Raw genomic sequence first — 22368 nt, 5'->3', positions numbered from 1 at the left:
TGGTGCCAGAGCAGTTAAGTGTGCACATTCTGCTTCAGCAGCCCGGGGTTCACCGGTTCGGATCCCGGGTGAGGACATGGCACTGCTTGGCATGCCATGCTGTGGTAGAAGTCCCACATATAAAGTAGATGAAGATGGGCACGGATGTTAGCTCAGGGCCAGTCTTCCTCAGCAAAAAGAGGAGGATTGGCAGTAGTTAGCTCAGGGGTAATCTTCCTAAAAAAAAAACAAAAAACACACAAAAAACTAGTAATACAATGAAACTATCTCAACATATGAAAAAATCCAAAGCTAACTTCACACTCAATGGTAAAAGACTGGAAGCTTTTCCCATAAGATCAGGAACAAGGCAAGTATGCCTGCTTTCACCACTTCTGTTCCACATAGTACTGGAATTCTTAACCAGAGCCATAGGGAACAAAAAAGAAGTAAAAGGCATTCAAATGTGAAAAGAATAAGTAAAATTATCTCTGTTCACAAATGACATGACCTTATATATAGAAAATCCTAAGGATTCTGCAAAAAGTTCTGCTGGAACTAATAAACAAATTCAACAAAGTTGCAAGAAATAGAATCAACATGCAAAAGATCAGTTTGCTTCTCAAGTAATTTTGTTTTGAGGGTTCTATATGTTAGAGTCATTTTTTGGAGGTTTTAGAAAAACTTAAAGATGCATTAAAGTAATATAAGGAAAAATATTTTAAAAAATTAAAGATGAGTTGGGAAAAATATCTATGCAGGAAAGCAAATATAAAGTGAGCTAATTCACCCTGCAGCAAATTGTATAAACATTTAACACATAGCCAAGAAATATTATCCAAAGGTTTAAAATGAAAACAAAACAAAACCAACAATTTCCTGTCCCACCTACCAACATTCTCTAGATTTTTCCTCAAATGACTCAAAATGGAATGACTGCTAACTTGTAACTTTTTTTGTTACTGTTTTTATTGTTCCAGTGTGGACTTGGAAGGTTGACTGGCAACCACGTACAAGAGTAGGATTCAGTTAGCAGATGCTGCTGTAGGCAACGTAAGTAAAGAGCTAACTGTTATCCTGTAGTTCCCCGAAAATACCAAAAGAAAGGAGAGCTAGAGTCTGGGACAACTACACTCTACTATCTATAGATATCCCCAGGTAATCCATTCAACTTATTTGGAGAAAAATCCTAGTTATGCATTTTGGGTTTTGTTTGTTTGTTTGATTGGTTTGGAGAAGTATCATGTTACATGTGATTTAAAAAAATAGGTGTGTGTGTGCTTCCTGAACTCAAGAGAACTACTGTGTTTCTGCACACAGAGATGGAGAAGGTTGAAGATGGGAACACTTTCTCTATAGGCCAGTTTTCAATTATTACTCTTGTTTTCATCCAATTTCTCATTATTACCATTACTAAAAATTCTTAACATCATTGCCAGAATCTCTCTTGGGGTGGTTTAAATAGATCAGATCCAAAGATTCTTGCAGTTCCTGTGAAGGGTATATTCTGAGCAAGATTTCTTATACTTCCTTTCTTTCATCAACCTCATCTGCTGCTAACCACCTCCCATCATGACTTTTCCCGACTATACCTCAATATTGTGTGCCTCCTTGCAATCTTAATGCCAGGGAAAATGCAACCTCTCCTTTATGTTAACTTCTAAGTACACCTTTATTTCCATTTTTTGACATGGATTATATTGGATAAATAATTTTTTTTTTTTAAAGATTTTTTTTATTTTTTTCCTTTTTCTCCCCAAAGCCCCCCTGTACATAGTTGTATATTCTTCAGTGTGGGTCCTTCTCGTTGTGGCATGTGAGACGCTGCCTCAGCGTGGTCTGATGAGCAGTGCCATGTCCGCGCCCAGGATTCAAACCAACGAAACACTGGGCCGCCTGCAGCGGAGCACGCGAACTTAACCACTCAGCCACGGGGCCAGCCCCTGGATAAATAATTTTTAAAGGTAATTTGAATAAACCCATTTAAATGCTTTAAAAAGCAGTTCATTGCTATATACTAACAATGAATAATCCAGAAAGGAAATTCAGAAAACAATTCAATTTACAATAGCATCAAAAAGAATAAAATACTTAGGAATTAATTTAACCAAGGACATAAAAGACTTGTATACTGAAAACTACAAAATATTGCTGAAAGTAGAGAAGACATAAATAAATAGAAAAATATCCCTTGGTAATGGATTGTAAGACTGAATGTTATTAAGATGTCAATACTACCCAAGGCAATCTACAGATTCAATGCAATCCTTATAAAAATTCCAATTTTTTCTTTTGCAGAAATAGAAAAATCCTTTCTAAAATTCACATGGAATCTCAAGGGACTCTGAAAAGCCAAAACAATCTTTAAAAGGAACAAAGTTGGAGGAGTCACATTTCCTGGTTTCAAAATTTACTACAAAACTAGTACTGGCATAGAGATAGACGTATGGAAAATGGAACTGAATAGAGAGACCACAAATAAACCCTCGCATGCAGTTAAATGATTTCTGACTAGGGTGCCAAGACCACTCAATGAGAAAAAGGACTGTCTTTTCAACAAATAGTGTTGGGAAAACTGGATATCCACATGCAAAAGAATAAAGTTGGATCCTTACCTTATGCCACATACAAAAATTAACTCAAAATGAATCGAAGACCTAAATGTAAAACTATAAAACTCTTCTAAGAAAACATAAAAGGAAAGTATTATGATATTGGACTTGGCGGTGATTTCTTGAATGACACCAAAAGCACAAGCCAGAAAAGCAAAAATAGACAAAGGGGACTACATTAAACTTTAAAACTTAAGCAGAGACTTGGCAGCAACCCAAGTCTCCATCAATGAGTGAATGGATAAAGAAGATGCAGTGTGTGTGTGTCTATATATCATGGCATATATATAGTAGTATGTATATAGAATACATACAGTACAGTAGTACTCTATATGTTTCTATTGCTTTGGCTATTTGGGACCTTTTTGTTTTTCTGTATAAAGCTTAGGATTCTTTGTTCTATTTCTGTGAACAATGTCATTGGGATTCTAATTGGGATTGCATTGAATCTGTAGATTGCTTTAGGTGATATGGACATTTTAACTATGTTTATATACAGCTTTTCCTGGCACAGCTATGTCCAATGGTAACATTAATGGAAGAGAAAAGTAATCCAACAAAACAGGACCACGAAGAGCTCAGATCCCTCAGGAATAAAGTTTGAGGTCACCTCATTAGGTAAGAATCTGTTGGGGTGAGAATAAGAATAAGAACTTGGATATATGGCAGAGAGTATATCACCCAGCACTTTCCTCCTCTCTTGCTCCGCTGGCCCTCAACAGGTGCCGTTCTCTCTGTCTAGAGTGCTCTGCATATGTTTCGAAATTCAGTCCAAGAAATACTTCTGAGGAACCTTCCATCCTTGCCTTCCTTCCCCTTCTCAGCCTCAGGCTGGATGGAGCTCCCTCCTTTGGGCTCCCACAGTCCCCGGGTTCCTCTGGCCTTATAGTCCTAATGCTTCATCATCATGCCACAGACTTGTCCATGCTTGTCTCCTCCCAGAGGACGGCAGGTTTTGTCCTAGCTCTGGTGCCTGCCCAGTGGGTGATCAGGGGCCAACTGAACAGGGAGCCCAGGAAGCGGAGGTGAGGGAGGGCACTGGCGGAGGAGATGGCATGACCAAGGAGCATGGCTGTCCCAGGGGAGGCCGCTGATGGCCCTACCAGAGCTGCAGCTTGTAGACGCCAGCTGCCCACAGAGAAGCAGCCTCCAGCCACGTGGATGCTACCAAACCCCCGGCCCTCTCATAGAACAAACACAGACACCGGGCCCAAGGAGCAGAAGAGCTGTAACCTGGAAGCAGAGGCCAGGAGCCTGGTGGAAACAGACCTGAATGAGGGCAGGTCGGGAGGGAAACAAGTCTGTTTGTACTTACGAGGTCTGTAAGCAGAGATGACAGTGAAACAATAACAATACAGTTCCACTATTGAGTCTCCTGCTCATAGACCCACACTCTGCTGAACAATTCACATGTCCATTTTTGCAAACGAGAAAACAGAAGCTCTGAGAATTTGACCACTGGCTCAAAGAGGCACAGCTACTCAGCGGTCTCACCAGTGTTTCAGGAGCTGTATGCGTCTCTCAAGCCTGTGCACTTAGCCACCATGCCATACTACCACTACATAAGAACCAGAAGATTTGTAGAAGAAATCCGCATTGCGTTGATGTTATAGGGAATGTAAGTTACCTATGGCTGCATAATAAATTGCTCCAAAATTTGCCAGATGAAAATAACAAACATGTTTTATCTCACACACACAGCTGAGTGGTTCTGGCTCAGGATCTCTTATGATGTTGCAGTCAAGTGGTCAGTGCAGCTGTGGTCATCTGAAGGACTGACTGGGGCTGGAGGACCTGCTTCCGAGATGGCGTACTCACATGGCTGTGGGCTGGAGGCCTCAGCTCCTCACCAGGTGGGCCTCTGCACAGGCCTATCTGAGTGTCCTCCCAGCACGGCAGCTGGCTGGCCCTAGAGTGAGTGAAAAGAGAAAGTTGAGGGGGAAGTCTCAGTGCTTTTTCTGACCTCGTCCCGGAAGTCACACACAGTCACCTTCACTTGATTCTATTCATTAGCGGTGAGTCATGCTCAAGGGCGGAGGAATCAGGCTCCATGTCTTAAAGGGAGGAATAGCAAAGATTTTGTGAACGTATTTAAAAACCACAACTTAGGGATGAGAACAAGTATATTTGTATTTCATCACGAAACTTTAATCCTGCTCTGACCCCGGTTGGCTGACACCAACTAGGCGTCCTATAGTTTAATTCTGACACTAACTACCCAAGTTAGCATAGACCCCACAGGTTAAGGGCAAACGTCTACGCTTCAGAAGCTCCCGCTTCAAATGTCAACTGCAGGTCTCAGGGGCCACTTGCACTTCTGACTGACCACTTGTAAATTTGGAGGTCGCCATGACCCCCTCATCTTCGATAATTCACTAGAACAACTCACTGAAACTCACTGAAAGCATCACACTTATGATTACAGTTTTATTATAAAGGATGCAACTCAGGAACAGCCAAATGGAAGAGACACATGGGGCAGGATCTGGGAGGGTCCCCAGTGTGGAGAACCAAGCCCTCTCCCTGTGGAGTCAGGGCGTGTCACCCTCCTACACATCCGTGTGTCCTCATCGAGGAAGCTCCTTGAGCTTTGGGAGTTCAGAGTTTTACTGGGCTCTTTTTATGTTATTGGCCATGTGATTGAGCTCAGCCTTGAGTCCCCCCAGAGGTTGGAGGGTTGAGGCTGAAAGTCTCAACTCTCGTAATAACATGCTGGATCTTTCTGAGGTAGCCAGCCCCTCCTTTGAAACCATCCAAGGGCCCAACTTGTCACCTCATTAGCATAAACTCAGGTGTGGTGGAAAGGACTTGATATGAACAACAAAAGATGTTTCCTATCTCTGGAGCTGGCCCTGTGGCTGAGTGGTTAAGTTCGCACTCTCTGCTGCAGGTGGCCCAGTGTTTTGTTGGTTCGAATCCTGGGTGGAGACATGGCACTGCTCATCAAATCATGCTGAGGCAGCGTCCCACATGCCATAACTAGAAGGACCCACAACAAAGAATATACAACTATCTACCGGGGGGCTTTGGGGAGAAAAAGGAAAAAGATAAAATCTTTAAAAAAAAAAAAAAAAAAGATGTTTCCTGTCTCTCAGGATATCCCAAGGGTTTTTGAAACTTTGTGCCAGGAATGGGGTGCAGGAGGGCGTGGACAAACACAGGATGGGACACCAGATATGTTCTTTATTATATCAAAGATCCGTATTCATCATGTTTCTTCACGGAACTTTAATCCTATACATTCAATGCACCAACATTTTCAATAAAGGTAGATGGCATCACTACAGGTCAGTAAATAATTAGGCCTCAGAAAACATGTAAATAGTCGCCTCATTCATAGATACAGGCTTCCTGTATGAACTTGTGTCCCTGTTAGAATGTAAATGTCGAGGGTATGGAAGTGCCAAACCAAATGTCACCCTTAGCACTCCGCTCCTGCAGGTGATTTTAGAGAAGGGCAGAGAATAAACACTAGCCAGGCGGTCGTATTCAACCGAGTCCTCAGCCCTCACATTCTGAGACTTGTTTTAAGTATTGCCCAAAAATTTAGCAAAATTTAATCATCTTATTTTTGAGTTTTCAATTTTTAAAAGCATTCTGCATTATTTGGGTGGGAGAGGTCAGTGCCTTTTATAGCAAAGGCTTTACGTTTCATTTTTCTAGAGCAAATTAGAATTGAGACGCAGGGCCAGGAGCAACTCAGAGTTGAGATACAAGCATCTGGGGACCTCTTTTTTCCCTTTAACTGGAAGGTGGCCCAGGGAAAGGGAAGCTGCCCCGTGTGTGGGAACAAAGACTGCCAGCTGTCTCAGTATCTCCTGTCCCCTTCTTCCATCATGAACTCCAACCTTTAGCTGGCCACGTGGTTGTCCAGATGAGAGAATACACTCCACCTGTGGCTGGGTGGATCCATATGACTGAGTTCTAGCCAATGGGATGCGAGGAGAAGTGACACTGTCATTACTGGGACATGCCCTTAAAAGCCAGGGCACCTCTCCTTGCCTTTTTCCTCCATGCTCTGCTGGGAACATGGATTGTTGGCTCGCCCTCCAACCCGGATGAGGAACAGGATGTCCAGACCAGGGGCTGTGCGTCAGAACGCTGGAAGCAGCCTTGTTTCAGATGCCTGTGCAGCCACCATGGCAGCACTGAGCCACAGGGCAGGACTTGCACACGAGAAGGGCATCAACTCTCCTTGTATAAGCTCTCATTTTTGCTTCTGTCACATGCAGCATGTGCAAACATAAAGCTGTTTCTTTTTTAAAAAATTTCTATTAAGACTTTATTTTCTTAAAGCAGTTTTAGGTTCACAGCAAAATTAAGCAGAAAATATTAACACTCTGTATATATCCCCAACCCTGACACACACAGCCTCCCCCCGTCCCGGTGCCAAAGTGCTACGCTTGTTACAATCGATGAGCTACACTGACGTGTCATGATCACTCAAAGGCCATAGTTTCCGTCACGGTCACTGTTGGTGTTGTACACTCTATCGGTTTTGACAAATGTACGATAACATGTATCCACCATTATATTATCATACATGGTATTTTCACTGCCCTAAAATTCCTCTGTTCTCCATTTATTCACCCTCCCTCCCTCAGCCCCTGGAAAACACTGATCTTTTTAGTGTATCCATAATTTTGCCTTTTCCAGAAAGTCATATCATTGAAATCGTACAGTATGTGGCCTTTTCGATTGGCTTTTTTCACTTAGTAATCTGCATTTAAAGAGTCTCCATGTCTTTCCATGGCTTGATAGCTGATTTCTTTTTAGTGTTGAATAACATTCCATTTTCTGGAGGTATCACAATTTATTTATTCATTTATTTATCTAGGTTGCTTCCAAGTTTTGGCAATTACGAACAAAGCACATCCATGTGCAAGTTTTTGTGTGGATGTGTTTTTAACTTATATGAGTAAAACCAAGGAGCGTGATTGCTGGATCACACAGTAAGAGTATGTTTAGTTTTGTAAGATCCACCACACTGTCTTCCAAAGTGGCTGGACTGTTTTGCGTTCCCATCAGCATTGAATGAGAGCTCCTGGTGCTCCACATCCTCGCCAGCATTTGGTGTTGTCAGGGTTCTGGGTTTTGGCCATTCTAACAGGTGCAGAGTGGGACCTCACTGATGTTTTAATTTGCATTTCCCCAGTGACATATGGTGTGTAGCAGCTTTTTCTATGATTATTTGCCATCCATATATCTTCTTTGATGAGTTGTCTGTTATAGTCTTTGGCCTACTTTTTAATCAGTTGTTTGTTTTCTTAGTTGAGTTTCATGGATTCTTTATATATTTTGGATAAAGGTCCTTTATCAGGTGTGTCTTTTGCAAATATTTTCTCCCAGTCTGTGGCCTGTCTTCGCATTCTCTTGAGATTGACTTTCACAGAGCAGAAGTTTTTAATTTTAATGAAGTCCAGCGTATCGATTATTTCTTTCATGGATCATGCCTTTGGTGTTGTACCTAAAAAGTTATTATCACCTTATCCAAGGTCATCTCCTATGTTATCTTCTAGGAGTTTCATAGTTTTGCATTTTACATTTAGGTCTGTGATCCATTCTGAGTTAATTTTTGGGAAGTGTGTAAAGTCTATATCTAGATTCATTTTTTTTGCACGTAGATGTTCCAGCACCATTTGTTGAAAAGATATCTTTGTTCCATGTATTGCCTTTACTCCTTTGTCAAAGATCAGTTGATCGTATTTATGTGGATCTATTTCTGGGCTCTCTGTTCTGTTCCCTTCATCTATTAGTCTATTCTTTCACCAATACCACACCATCCTGATTATTGTGTCTTCATAATAAGTCTTGAAGTCGGATAATGTCAGTCATCCAACTTTATTCTTCTCCAACATTGTCTTGGCTATTCTGGGTCTTTTGCCTTTCAGCATAAACTTTGGAATCAGTTTGTCAATATCCACAAAATAATTTTCTGGGATTTTGATTGGGATTGCATTAAATCTATACATCAAGTTAAGAAGAACTGACATCTTGACAATATTGTCTTCCTATCCATGAACATGGAATATCTCTCAATTTATTTAGTTTTCCTTTGATTTCTTTCCTCAGAGTTTTGTAGTTTTTCTCATATAACTCTTGCACATATTTTGGTAGATTTACACCTCAGTATTTCACTTTTGGGGGTGCTAATGTAAATGGTATTGTGTTTTTAATTTCAGATTCCATTTCTTCATTGCTGGCATGGGGAAGTGATTGACTTTTGTATATTAATCTTGCATCCTGCAACTTTGCTGTAATCACTTATTAGTTCCAGGAGCTTTTTGTCAAGTCTTTCAGGTTTTCTACATGGATGATTTTGTCATCTGTGAACAAAGACAGTTTCATTTCTTCCTTCCCAATCTGTATACCTTTTATTCCCTTTTCTTGACTTATTGAATTAGCTAAACCTTCCACTGGGATATTGAAAAGGAGTGATGAGAGGGGACATCCTGGCTTTGTTCCTGATCTTAGTGGGAAAGCTTTAAGTTTCTTACCATTAAGTATGACGTTAGCTGTAGGTTTTTTGCAGATATTCTTTATCAAGTTAAGGAAGTTTCCATCTATTCTTAGTTTACTGACAGTTTTTATCATGAATGGGGGTTGAATTTTGTCAAATGCTTTTCTGTATCTATTGATATGATCACGTGATTTTTTTAGCCTGTTGATGTGATGGATTACATTAATTGATTTCGGAATGTTGAGCCAGCTTTGCACATTTGGAATAAATCCCACCTGGTCATGACATATAATTCTTTTTACACATTGTTGGATTCAATTTGTTAATATTTTGTTGAAGATTTTTGCATCTATATTCATGAGAGATATTAGTCTTTAGTTTTCTTTTCTTGTAATATCTTTGTCTGGCTTTGCTATTAAGATAATGTTGGCCTCATAGCAAGAGTTAGGATGCATTGTCTCTGCTTCTATCCTCTCAAAAAGATTGTAGATAATTGGTATAATTTCTTCCTTAAGTGTTTGGTAGAATTCATCAGTAAATCCACCTGAGCCTGGTTCTTTCTGTTTTGAAAAGTTATTAATTATTCCTTCAATTTCTTTAATAGATGTAGGCCTATTCAGATTGTCTATTTCTTCTTGTGTGAGTTTTGGCAAATTGTATCTTTCAAGGAATTGGTCCATTTCATGTAATTATCAAAATTGTAGGTGTAGACTTATTAATAGTTTATTATATAACTATTATTATATAGTTATAATATCTTTTATTATAATAGCCATAGGCTTCTAATGATGCTCCTCTTTCATTTCTGAAGGAGCAATGTGTGTCCTCTTTCTTTTTCTCCTAGTTTTAGTCTGGCTAGAGGCTTATCAGATTTATTGATCTTTTCAAAGAAACAGCTTTTGGTTTCATTGATTCTCTCTATTGATTTCCTGTTTTCAGTTTTATTGATTTCTCCTTTAATTCTCATTATTTCTTTCTTCTACTTTCTTTGGATTTAATTTAATCTTCTTTTTCTAGTTTGCTAAGGTGGAAACTTGGATTATTGATTTTAGATCTGTCTTCTTCTCTAATATGTGCATTCAGTGCTATAAATTTCCCACTAAGCACTGCTTTCACTACATCCCACAAATTTTGATAAGTTGTGTTTCCATTTTCATTTAGTTCAAAATATTTTAAAATTTCTCTTGAGATTTCTTCTTTGATCCATGTACTGTTTAAAAGTGCGTTGTTTAGTCTCCACATATTTTGGTATTTTCCATTTATCTTTCTGTTTTTTTGATTTCTAGTTTAATTCCTTTGTGGTCTGAGAACAGATATTGTAAGATTTCTATTCTTTTAAATTTGTTAAGGTGTGTTTTATGGCCCAGAATGTGGTCTGTCTTGCTGAATGTTCCATGTAAGCTTGAGAAGAGTGTGTATTCTGCTGTTATTAGATGAAGTAGTCTATAGATGTCAATTATATCCAGTTGATGGATGGTGTTGTTGAGTTCAATGATGTCCTGACTGATTTTCTGCCTGCTGGATCTGTCCATTTCTGACAGAGAACTGTTGAAATCTCCACCTATGATAGTGGATTCATCTATTTCACTTTGCAATTCTATTAGTTTTTGCCTTGCATACTTTGACACTCTGTCGTTAGGCACATGCATGTTAAGGATAGCTATGTCTTCTTAAAGAACTGACCCCTTCATCATTTTGTAATGCCTTTCTTTATCCCTGACAACTTTCCCTGCTAAAGTTCTTTCCTGGGGGGCTCGCCATGCCATCTGTCTCCAGCTGACTTCGTGCCGGCCTAGCTGCTCATTTACCTTGTGCAAAAGGCATCTCAGAATGAGCTGCAGACCCCCAGATCTCCTAGGTGGTGGCCCTTTTCACTTCTCTCGTGACCCACTCTGCAATCCTGCTGGCCTCTGTTCATGGCCTCTACTCTGGATAGCTTGTCCCTCATTCTTTGAACTTGGTATCCATATTTGTCTCCCTCAGGAATTCTTTCACTTCTTTTTCCTTTGGCTCACTTTTCTCCAGACTGCCTCGGGGAAGGTACCAATTCCAGCACCAGCTGGACTGAGGGGAATGAGGTGAGACTCAGATGTGGTCATTCATTCAACAATCAAGGGCTTGTCATATGTTCATGGTTGAATGAATGAATGACAAATGGTTGAGTGAACGAGCAAATGACTACATAAAACACATCCTGCATGCCTACCATGTGTAAAGGCTGTATCAAATGCTGGCTCTCAATACAAGGTTACAGGGGACGGCCCGATGGTGCAGCAGTTAAGTTCTCACGTTCCGCTTCTCAGCGGCCTGGGGTTCGCCGGTTCGGATCCCAGGTACAGACATGGCACCACTTGGCTCGATTACAAAACTAGGGTCACAAACGTTCAAATCCTTTGTGGCCCAAAAGTTCATTAATGAAGTTCAAGGAATGTCATTTACCCTAGACCTAATGTTGGGGAGGTTATTCCAGGATATCCCCAAGGGCCCATGTCATTCACAATGTCACTGGGAAACCGGGCCACAGTCATTGGTAGGATGATGACAACTGAGGGACTTGGGAGCCAGACTGGAGGTGCTGGTGGCAGATGTCTGGGTCACCCTTCTAAGGCTGGAGCTTCTCCCTTTCCTCAATGTACTAAGGAGCAAGTACGCAAACTTTTAAAATAATTTTTCTGATGAAAAAAGGTATGTTTATTGTAAAACATTTAGTAGTATATTAATAAGTTGATAAATATCAAAAGGTAAAATTATAAAGATAAAATAAGTTAATATTATTTTTAAATGTCAGTGTAAAATAAGTTAATATTTTGTAAAATGTAAGTTAGTTAATGGGATGTAACATAAGTCAATAAATGCCACCCCTAATCCTACCGCTCAGGGTAGTGGGGTGAGCAGTATTCAACATGGCCCCCAGCAGTTCTCCCCTCAAGTGTGAGAGGACACGACCCAGGCACATGAACCTGTTAAACCCTGGACTAGAAATTGGAGACGGAGGAAGTTGGAGAGATTTGAAGCTGCAGCAGATGCTCTCCTGTTGGCCTTGAAGAAGGGAACTGCCATGTTGTGGAGAGGACCATGGGGCAGGAAACGCTGGCAGAAAAGAGCAGCCCCTTGGGCTAGAGCAGCTCCAGCTGATGGCCAGAAGAAAGCAGGGATGTTACTCCTGCAACCAGAAGGAATTCAACTCTGCCAACAGCATGCGAGCTTGGAAGAGGACTCATGCTCCAGAAAGGAATGCAGCCCAGCTGACATCTTGATTTTAGCCTTTTAAGACCCTGAGTAGAAAAATGTCTGTTCCCAGAGGATATGAACAGACATTGTTCCAAAGAAGGCATACAGATGGCCAACAGGCGCTTGAAAAAATGTTCAGCATCACTAATTATTAGGGAAACACAAATCAAAACTACAATGAGATGTGGCCTCACACCCATCAGAATGGTTATAATTAACAAGACAAGAAATAATAAGCGTTGGAGAGGATGAGGAGAAAAGGGAACTCTCCTATACTGCCGGTGGGAATGTAAACTGATGCAGCCACTATGGAAAACAGTATGGAGATTCCTCAAAAAATTAAAAACAGAAATACCACACTCCAGCTATCCCACTACTGGGTATTTATACAAAGAATTCAAAATCAACAATTCAAAGAGACTTATGCAGTCCTATGTTCATTGCAGCCTTATTCACAACAGCCAAGACATAGAGGCAACCCCAGTGCCCATCCATGGATGAATGGATCCAGAAGATGTGGTATGTATATATTGAATGGAACACTACTCAACCATAGAAAAAGATAAAAATTGTCCCATTTGCAACAACACAGACGGACCTCGAGGGCATTATGTTCAGTGAAATAAGCCAGACAAAGAAAGACAAACACCATATGATTTCACTCATGTGGAAGATAAACAAACACATAGACAAAGAGAACAGATTAGTGGTTACCAGAGAGGAAGGGGATGTGTGCGGGGGTGAAAGAGATAAAGGGGCACATATGCATGGTGACTGATAAAAACCAGACTACCGGTGTGAGCACGATGCAGTCTATACAGAAACTGATGTACAATAACGCACACCTGAAATTACATAATGTTATAAATTGATACGACCTCAATAAAAAAAAAAAGACCCTGAGTAGAGAGCTTAAAGAGCCCGAGGCTGGACTCCTGACCACGGAAACTGAAATAATACATTTGTGTTGTTCTGAGCTGCTCGTTTATGGTAATTTGATATGTCGCGATGGAAAACTATTACAGCAAGCATGGTAATGTTTAAAATATTTATTTCATTTGTGAACATATGCAAAATAGACTTGGGTTCAGATTACATATCATCTTTTGCAAGTGGATTTTGTCATTTAATATGCCATAAGCATTTTTCCCATATCACTAAACATGTGTCTAGAACCCGAATTCCAGTCGCCACGTATCGTGTGGGCATAAGTTAGACCCCAGTTGCATTTTAAATTACGTTCTTGACTATGCATCTTGGTGCTCTTCTCCCGTGATTTTGTGAGGGCAAAGTCCTAGAAGTAGAATTCCTAAGTCAAAAGGCTTTGCTCTTCGAGACTTTTCATTCGTAAAGCTGAGTTGTCCTTCAGAAATGTGTCCACAAGCAGGGTACAAGGGTGGCCCCTATACACCCTCACTCACACGTCTTCCCATTGGTTTCCATCCTGACAGTTTACTTTAGGAAACAAACGAGGCTATTGTGCATGTTGGTGTGTGTGTGCAATGGGACATATCTGGGTTCTACAACAAGGTCACCCCTTCAAAACAGGAGAGTTGTCCTTTGGGAATTGGATTTTTATTTTCTTTTGCTGGGAACATGACAATTATTTCACTAAATGTTCTTCTCTCTCCTCAATAAGACTCAAACTCTTTGAGAGTAGGATATATGACTTTTGTTCCTTTTTTTATCCTTCTTGGGAATTAATTCAGGGTTGGCTTCCCTTGATAAAGCTGCGGTATGTTGACGGTGAGGAAAATGTCCTGTGGCCACTGCAGGTCCTGCTGCTCCTGTCTGGCTCAGAATGGCCTGATGTGGGAGCTGTATCCAGGTATCTTAATCTGCCAGGGCTGCCCTAACAAATGCCACAGACTGGATGGCATAAACAACAGAATTTCTTTCTCACAGTTCTGGAGGCTGGAAGTCCAAGATCAAGGTCTCAGCAGGGCTGTTTGTTTCTGAGGTCTTTCTCCTTGGCTTGTAAATAGCTGCCTTCCTGCTATGTTCTCACACAGTCTTTCCTCTGTGCATGCACACCCCTGGTGACTCTTTGTGTGTCCAGATTTCCTCTTCTTATAAGGACATTAGTCCTATTGGATCAGGGCTCACCCTAATGACCCGTTTTAACTTAATTACCTCTTTAGAGGACCCATCTCCAAATATGGTCACATTCTGAGGTCCTGTGGATAGAGCTTCATTCAACACGGATTTGGGGAGCGGAGAGGAGACACAATTTAGCCCCTAACAGTGGACCAGAGTCTCGTCATCAACAGTGACCAAATAACCTGGGGAGGTGGAGTCAGTCGTGCAGTCCCCCAGGAGAGGGGCTGAGCTCTGTGGGGAAATGGTGCCTTCTCCAGCAGAACCTGGACTTCCCAAGTCTGACATCATGAGACCCCGAGGGAGGCCAACGGGGAGGGAAACATACAAAGAAAAAGGATCTAAACCATCTGGATTCCAAGAAACAGCATTTGTTGGGGACCTCAGGCCCCATCTCTTCTCTCAGGATTCTGGAGGATAGGAAGCTCGTTGGTGGCCCTGCCCAGTTCCGTCCCCTCCACAGAGCAGATTACACCACTTTCCGCCCTGGAGCATCTTCCTTCGCAGGCTATATTTTTTTCAACTTTTTATTGTGGAAAATTTCTAACATACAGAAAAGTTTAAATAAAAGTATAAAGAATACCTATATAGCCACTTCCTAGCCCAACAACGGGCTGCCCCACAGTTTGCCATATTTGCTTTACCTATCTTTCTCTTTCATTTTTATGTTTCTTTTCTGCTGAATCTGGGCAGATTTGTATTAATGTTAATTTTATTTCTGCTTATAAAAGTAATATAAACTCAGTGAAGGAAATTTAGAAAATACAAGACAATATGATTAAGCAGAAAAGTCATCCATGTTCCCACCACCCAGAGATAACTATAAATTATATTATGGTATCTTTCTTTATCCATGTATATAATTTCATAGTTGTGATTATATATATGTGGCTCCTTTCTTATCTTGTAAACAATGCACATTAAAGCGTATAGAACATAAATGTGCAGCTAACGAATCATTACAGAATTAACATGCAGCCTCTTAACTGTCAGTCAGAGCGAAAATAGAGCCTTGCCGGCACCCTAGATACGTCCACGGCCTATCCCCAATCACGGCCACCTTCCTCTCCCTAAAGTAACCACTGTCCGATTGAATGGGATATTAATGCATATTCGGACCTTTGATGTACGACAAAGGTGGCCCTGCCAAGCAGTGGGAAAGGGAAAGTATTTTCAATAAGTGGACTAGGGCGACTTTTTTTGGCAATACTATTCTTTATTATTCATTTTTCTTTTTACACCTGTAAACAAGTCAGTGATGTATTATTTTGAGATTCCATATGTATATATGGAAAAATATATATATATGTATTTTGGACTGTCAGAATGCCCAGCACCAACTGCGTTACATTACAGCTCCTGAGGACAGGTCGCGCTGGAACAAGGGTAAACTTTTACGGCTACAAGTACTCACAGCAGATATGCGTGTGGATGACCTCTCTGGGCTCTTTCTTCGTTCTCTGGACTTGTTCTCTCCTTTGATTCTCTTTCTACTTTCCCCTGCCAAGCGTCCATCAATAAACACTATGGATAGCTCCAGCTCTTTCTGGACTTTATACAAATACAGTTATACCATTTGTATTTGTTTGTGTCTGGCTTCTTTGGTGAACTTTACGTTCAACAGATGTAGTTTGTTTATTTTTGTTGCTGCGAAGTGTCGCGTTGCACGAATACACGTTCTCCTGCTGATAGACGTTTGGATAGTTCACGGGATTTGGGGGTTTTTTTTGAGAGGGGAGACTATTATAAATAATGTTTCTATGAACGTTCTTTTATCTCCTAGCGCCCTGATGCTTTGCTGTTGGCTGTACAGACGGAGGGAAATGCCGTGTCAGAGGATATGCCTTGTTCGACTTCACAAGTGCCATCTGGGTTTCCAAACTGTTCCCACGAGAAGGCCCGTTGCTCCCTTCTTGGTATTGTTCGTCTTTTCAATTTTAGCCATTCCAGCAGGCGTGTGTTGAAGTTTTACTTTGCGTTTTCCTGACTACTAATGAGGCTGAGCACCTCTTAACGCTCATTTGGATTTCTAGCTTTGCAAACTGCTGGCCTCTTGCTCACCTGTCTTCTATTTTTTTTTTTTTTTTTACTGATTTATAAGAGTTTTTCTTTTTAAAGATTGGCACCTGAGCTAACAACTGTTGCCAATCTTCTTTTTTTTTCCATGCTTTTTCTCCCCAAATCCCCCAATACACAGCTGCATATTTTAGTTGTGGCATGTGGGATGCCGCTTCAACATGGCCTGATGAGTGGTGCCATGTCCGTGCCCAGGATCCGAACCAGCAAAACCCTAGGCTGCCAAAGCGGAGCACATGAACTCAACCACTCGGCCAGGAGGCCGGCCCCAAGAGTTTTTCTTTTATATACTTTGACATTGAGGTCTTTGTTGGTTAGATATATTGCAAATATATTTTCGCACTTTCCAGCTGACCTTTTTCCTCTTTTAATGATTCTTTTGATGACTAGAAGTTATTGCTTTGAATGAGCCAATTTATCAATCCATTCCTTTATGATAATTGCTCTTTGCATGCTATTTAAGGAATCTTTCCTACTTTGAGACCATAAAGATATTCTCAATTATCTTCTCGAAGATTCATTGTTTCACCTTTCGTGTTTAGGCCCTCGATCCCTGGAATTAATTTTCGCGCTTGGTGTGAGGTAAGGGTCGAGTTTTTCTTCTTGTTTCTCCACACTTATGTCTAGTTGACCCAGTCCACTTATTGAAAATACTTTCCTTTTCCCACTGCTTTGCAGTGCCACCTAAATCAGGTGTCCAAATATGCATGAGGCTATTTCTAGGCTCTTTATTTGTTCTCTTCATCTATTTGTCTATTACTGTAGAATACCACACTATTGTAATTATTGTGAGCTTTGTGGAAATTCTTGATTTCTGGTAGAACAAGTCCTCCTACCTTGATTTTCTTCTGCTCTAAGAGTGTCTCGGCTGTTTTTTGTTCCTCTGTATGTCCATATACAATTTAACATCAGTTTTTCAAGATACATTAAAAACACCTGTTGGAATTTTTATTAGAATTTTATTAGAATTAGATCATTTGGCAGAGAACTGACAACTTTACAATAGTACGCCTTCTGATGAACATCTCTCCATTTAGTTAAATGTTCATTTTCTCTCTTTTTTTTTTTTGAGGACGATTAACCCTGAGCTAACTGCTGCTAATCCTCCTCTTTTTGCTGAGGAAGACTGGCCCTGAGCTAACATCTGTGCCCATCTTCCTCTACTTTATCTGTGGGATGCCCACCACAGCATGGCTTGCCAAGCAGTGCCATGTCCGCACCTGGGATCCAAACCGGCGAACCCGGGGCCACCGAAGTGGAACGTGCGCACTTAACCGCTGCACCACTGGGCCAGCCCCTCATTTTCTCTTAAGAGTGTTTTTATAATTTTCTTCAGAGAAGTTTTACTCTTTTTTTGTTAGATTTATTTCTAGGTATTCAAAATTTTATTCTATTACAAACAGTATCTATTTAAAATTTTTGTTTTTTGTTTGTTGCTGACATATAGAAATAAACTTTGTTTACTGAATTTTATCCAACAAAATTGCTGAATTCATTTATTTATTTATTTTTTGATGAGGAAGAGTGGCCCTGAGCTAACATCTCTGCCAATCTTCCTCTATTTTGTATGTGGGACACTGCCACAGCATGGCTGATGAGTGGTGTAGGTCCATGCCTAGGATCCAAACCTGCGAACCCCAGGCCACTGAAGCAGAGCATACAAACCTGACCACTACAGCACTGGGTTATCCCCTGAACTCATTATTAATTGTGAAAATCTATCTGTAAATCCTTTGGACTTTCTATTTTTATATATAGTATTTCATCCACAAATTACGACAGTTTTATTTCTTCCTTTCCAATCCTTATGCTTTTAATCTCTTTTTTTCTTGCCCTTCCACACTGGCCAGGACCTGCCGTACGACATTCAATAGAAGCAGCAATCTAGTGCATCCGGGCCTTGTTCCAGACCTCAGAGGGAAGGTTTTCAACATCTCATCTTTAAGTATGATCTTTGCTCCAGGTTTTTTTTATAGGAAAACTTTATCAGATTAAGAAGGTTTCCTTCTATTCTGTTTTCTGAAAGTATGTTTCAGATCATGAATGGGTGTTGAATTTTATCAAACGCTGTTTCTATATCTATTTAGATGATCATGATTTTTCCTCTATACTCTGTTCATGTCAAGAATTTCGTTAATAGATTTTCTAATGTTAAACCAACCTTGGAGTAAACACTACTTCATCATTATGCATTAAAAGATTCAGTTTGCTAATATTTTGTCTAGGATTTTTGCGTCTATCTTAATGAGTGACATTGGCCTGTAATTTTCCTTTCTCGTGACGTCTTATTGGGTTTGGTAGTGGAGTTACGCTGACCCGATCAGCTAGCGTTCCTCGTGTTCTGTGCTCTGGAGGAGTTTGTGCGGGATCGACACTTACTCTGCCTTAAATATTTGGTAAAATGCATGAGTGCAGCCATCTGGCCTTAGAGTTTTCTTTATGTGAAGATTTAAAATTATGGATTTAATTTCTTTCATAGTTACAAGACTATTAGTTTCTTTGTTTCTTGTACCAGTTTGGATTCTGCTATTTTTTCCTACAATTTGTCCACTTTGTCTACATTTTAGCTTAATATTGTTATTTTTATATTGTATATACTCATCTTTTTTGTTTATTTTTATGTTTTAAGTGTACAATATAGTGGTTTTAGTATATCCGCAAAGTTGCACAAGCACCACCACTATCTGACCCTAGAATACTTTAATTATCCAAAAAAGAAACTCCATGCCCACCAGGAGTCACTCACATTCCCGCCCCCCCTCAGCCCTCGGCAACTGTTACTCTATTTTCTACAGATTTGCCAATTTTGGACATTTCACATAAATGGAATCATACACTATGTACCTTTTGTGACCGGCTTCCTTCACTGAGCATAACGTTTTTAAGATTCATGCATGTTGTTGTGTGTGTCACTACCTCATTCCTTTGAACGGCTGGATCAAATTTCATTGTATGGATGCTCTGCGTTTGGTTTATCTATTCATCAGCTGACGGACATTCCTGTTTCCACTTTCGGGCTATTATGAATAATGTTGCTATAAACATTCTTTTATAAGTTTTTGTGTGGACATATATTTTCAGTTCTCTTGAGTAAATATCTGGGACATGTGGTAACTAAGTGTAACTTTCTGAGGCAGTGCCAGACTTTTCCAAAGTGGCTGCCCCATTTACATTCCCATCAACAATGTCTGAGGGTTCTAGTTTCTACACATCTTTGCCAAAATTATCGTCTGCCTTTTTGACCCTAGCCATTCTAGCGGGTGTAAAGAGATACCTCATTGTGGTTTTGATTTGCAAATTTTAATGTCAATCATTTTTCATGCACTTGTTGGCTATTTATGTATATATACATACATATTTATAGAAATATCTATTCAGATCCTTTGCTCACTTTTAAATTGAGTTATTTGTCTTTTGTTGAGTTGTAAATGTTCTTTACATATTCTGGATATGAGTCCCTTATCAGATACATGATTTGCAAATACTTTCTCCCATTCTGTGGGTGTTTTTTTCACTTTCTTGATGATGTTTTTTGAATCACAAAAAAATGTAAAAGTTTCAAATTTTGGTGAAGTCCAATTTACCATTTTTATTTCGTTGCTTGGGGATTTGGTGTCATATTGTCCAATAAAAGGTCATGCAGATTTAACATATCTTTTCCTTTGAGAGTTTTATAGTTTCAGCTCCTACATTTAGATCTTTGATCGATTTGAGTTAATTTTTGTCTGTGGAGTGAGGTAGAGATTCAAATGTGCTCTTTCACATGTGTTTTCCAGCTGCTCCTGATTACCTTTTTAACATCTGCAGGATCTCTGATGATGTGCCTCTTTTCATTCCTGATATTGATAATTTGTGTCTTTTCCTTTTATCTCAATTAACCTCTCCCACGGTTTATTGATTTTGAGATGTTGTTAATTGTATTAGTCTTTCTGAGTAACCAGATTTTCTCTTTACTGATCCTCCCTATTGCATGTTTATTTAATTGATTTCTGCATTACATTACTTCCTTTCTACTTTGTGTTTATGTTGCTATTCTTTTTCTAACTTCTTGAGATGAATGGTTAAGTTATAAATTTTCAGCTTTTTCTTTATCCAGCATATGCATCCAAGGTTAAACTTTTACTCTAAGCTTGGCTTTAGTTGCATTCCACAAATTTTGGTATGTGATGTTTTCATTATCATTCAGTTCAAACTATTTTCTAATTTCCATTGTAATTTCTTCCTTGTCCATTGAGTTATTTAGAAACGTATTTTTAAGTATTGTGCTTGCATGTAACATCTTTTCTCAACCTGCTTTCAACTTACCTGTATACTTAAGTTCAGATGTGCCTCTCGGAAACAGCATATAGTTGTGGTGTTTTTAAAATCCAATCCAAAAATTTTTGTCGTTTCACTGGCATATTCCATCCATTTGCATTTAATGTAATCAGTAGGATGTTGGCTTAAATCTAACATCTTATTATGTGCTTTCTATTGGTCCCATCTGCTCTTTTCTTTTTCTGTCCTTTTTGGCTTCTTTTGGATGGATTGTTCTTTATTACAGTTTCCTCCTTTTATTAGTTTGAAAATTACACCATTTTAACTATATTTTTAAGTTTTCCCGAGAGTTTCAAAATGCAGCCTTGATTTTTCAAAACCTAATGTTAAACAGTGCTTCTATTTTCTTCCTTAGAACACTTTAACCTCACTTGGCTTGCTCTCTTTTTATTTATATGCCATTGTTGTCATACATTTTAATTTCACAGACATTTTAAATTCCATGGGATGTTATTATCATTATTGTTTTACACAGAATCATTTAGATTTGCCTTTGTAATTACCGTGTCAATTGATCTTCATTCCTTTGTGCAACAACCACCTAATATTTGGGATCATTTCTTTCTGCCTGGAGAAATCCCTTTGTTTTTTACACAGTCCTGCTCATGAAGAATTATTGTTTTTGTTTGTCTGAAATTTTATTTATTTCATCTTCTATCTGACAGGATGTTTTTGTTGGGCATAGAGTTCCATTATCTTCTGCTTTCTATTGTTTCTGCAGGGCAGTCAGCTGACAGTCTCAGCATTGCTTCTTTGAAAGGCATCGTTGTTTCTCTGCAGCTGCTTTCAAACTTCTCTTTCTGTCTCGTTTTTATGCAGTGTTATTACAATGTACCTACATTTGAGTATTTCATTACCCTCACGGGCAGGATCAGGACTAGAGTAAGGCGATGAGTTTCTTAGGGCACACAATTTAGGGATGCACTCAGACTCAGGGTCATGCGAGTGCACCTTCATCCCTGCCTGCTGACTGCAGTTCACTGCACTTTTTAACCTGCAGTTTGTTGTCTTTCGTCATTTTGAAAAAATCTCAGCCATTATCTTTTAAGGTATTGCTTCTGCTCCATTCTCATTCTCCTCCCCTGTGGGATTCCCATTCCATGGACTTTACATCTTAGAGCTTCTATGTTCCTTATCATTGCCTCTGTATTTTCTGTCCTTTTGTTTCTCTGTGCTTCATTTTCATATTGTCTTTGGGCCTGCCTTCCAGTTCACTAATCATCTTTTCAGCTCTGTCTAATCTATTAAACTTACCCCTGGAGTTCTTAATTGCAGTTATTGTATTCTTCAATTCTAAAACTTCTTTTTTTATTCTACCATATCCTTTTAAAAAATATGATATGGCATATTTTAAAAAGCTTCCAGTCCTCTGTAGAAATTCTCAGTCTTGTCTTTTATCTCTTTGAACATGATAAATAAAGTTGTTTTAAAGTCTGCATTTGATAGCTCCAATAGTTGGGGCCCTTGTGGATATTTATTGTCTGTTTTTTCTGTTGGTCTTTGTTCATGCTATCTTGCCCCTTCATGTGGCGGGTTACTATTTATTGTATGCCGAACAGTGTACTGAAAAGTTGTATAAATATTTTGGTGGCCTAG

This window comes from Equus asinus, chromosome 4 (genome assembly GCF_041296235.1).
Source record: "Equus asinus isolate D_3611 breed Donkey chromosome 4, EquAss-T2T_v2, whole genome shotgun sequence".
Classification (NCBI taxonomy): domain Eukaryota; kingdom Metazoa; phylum Chordata; class Mammalia; order Perissodactyla; family Equidae; genus Equus; species Equus asinus.
This window is presented reverse-complemented; position numbering follows the sequence as displayed.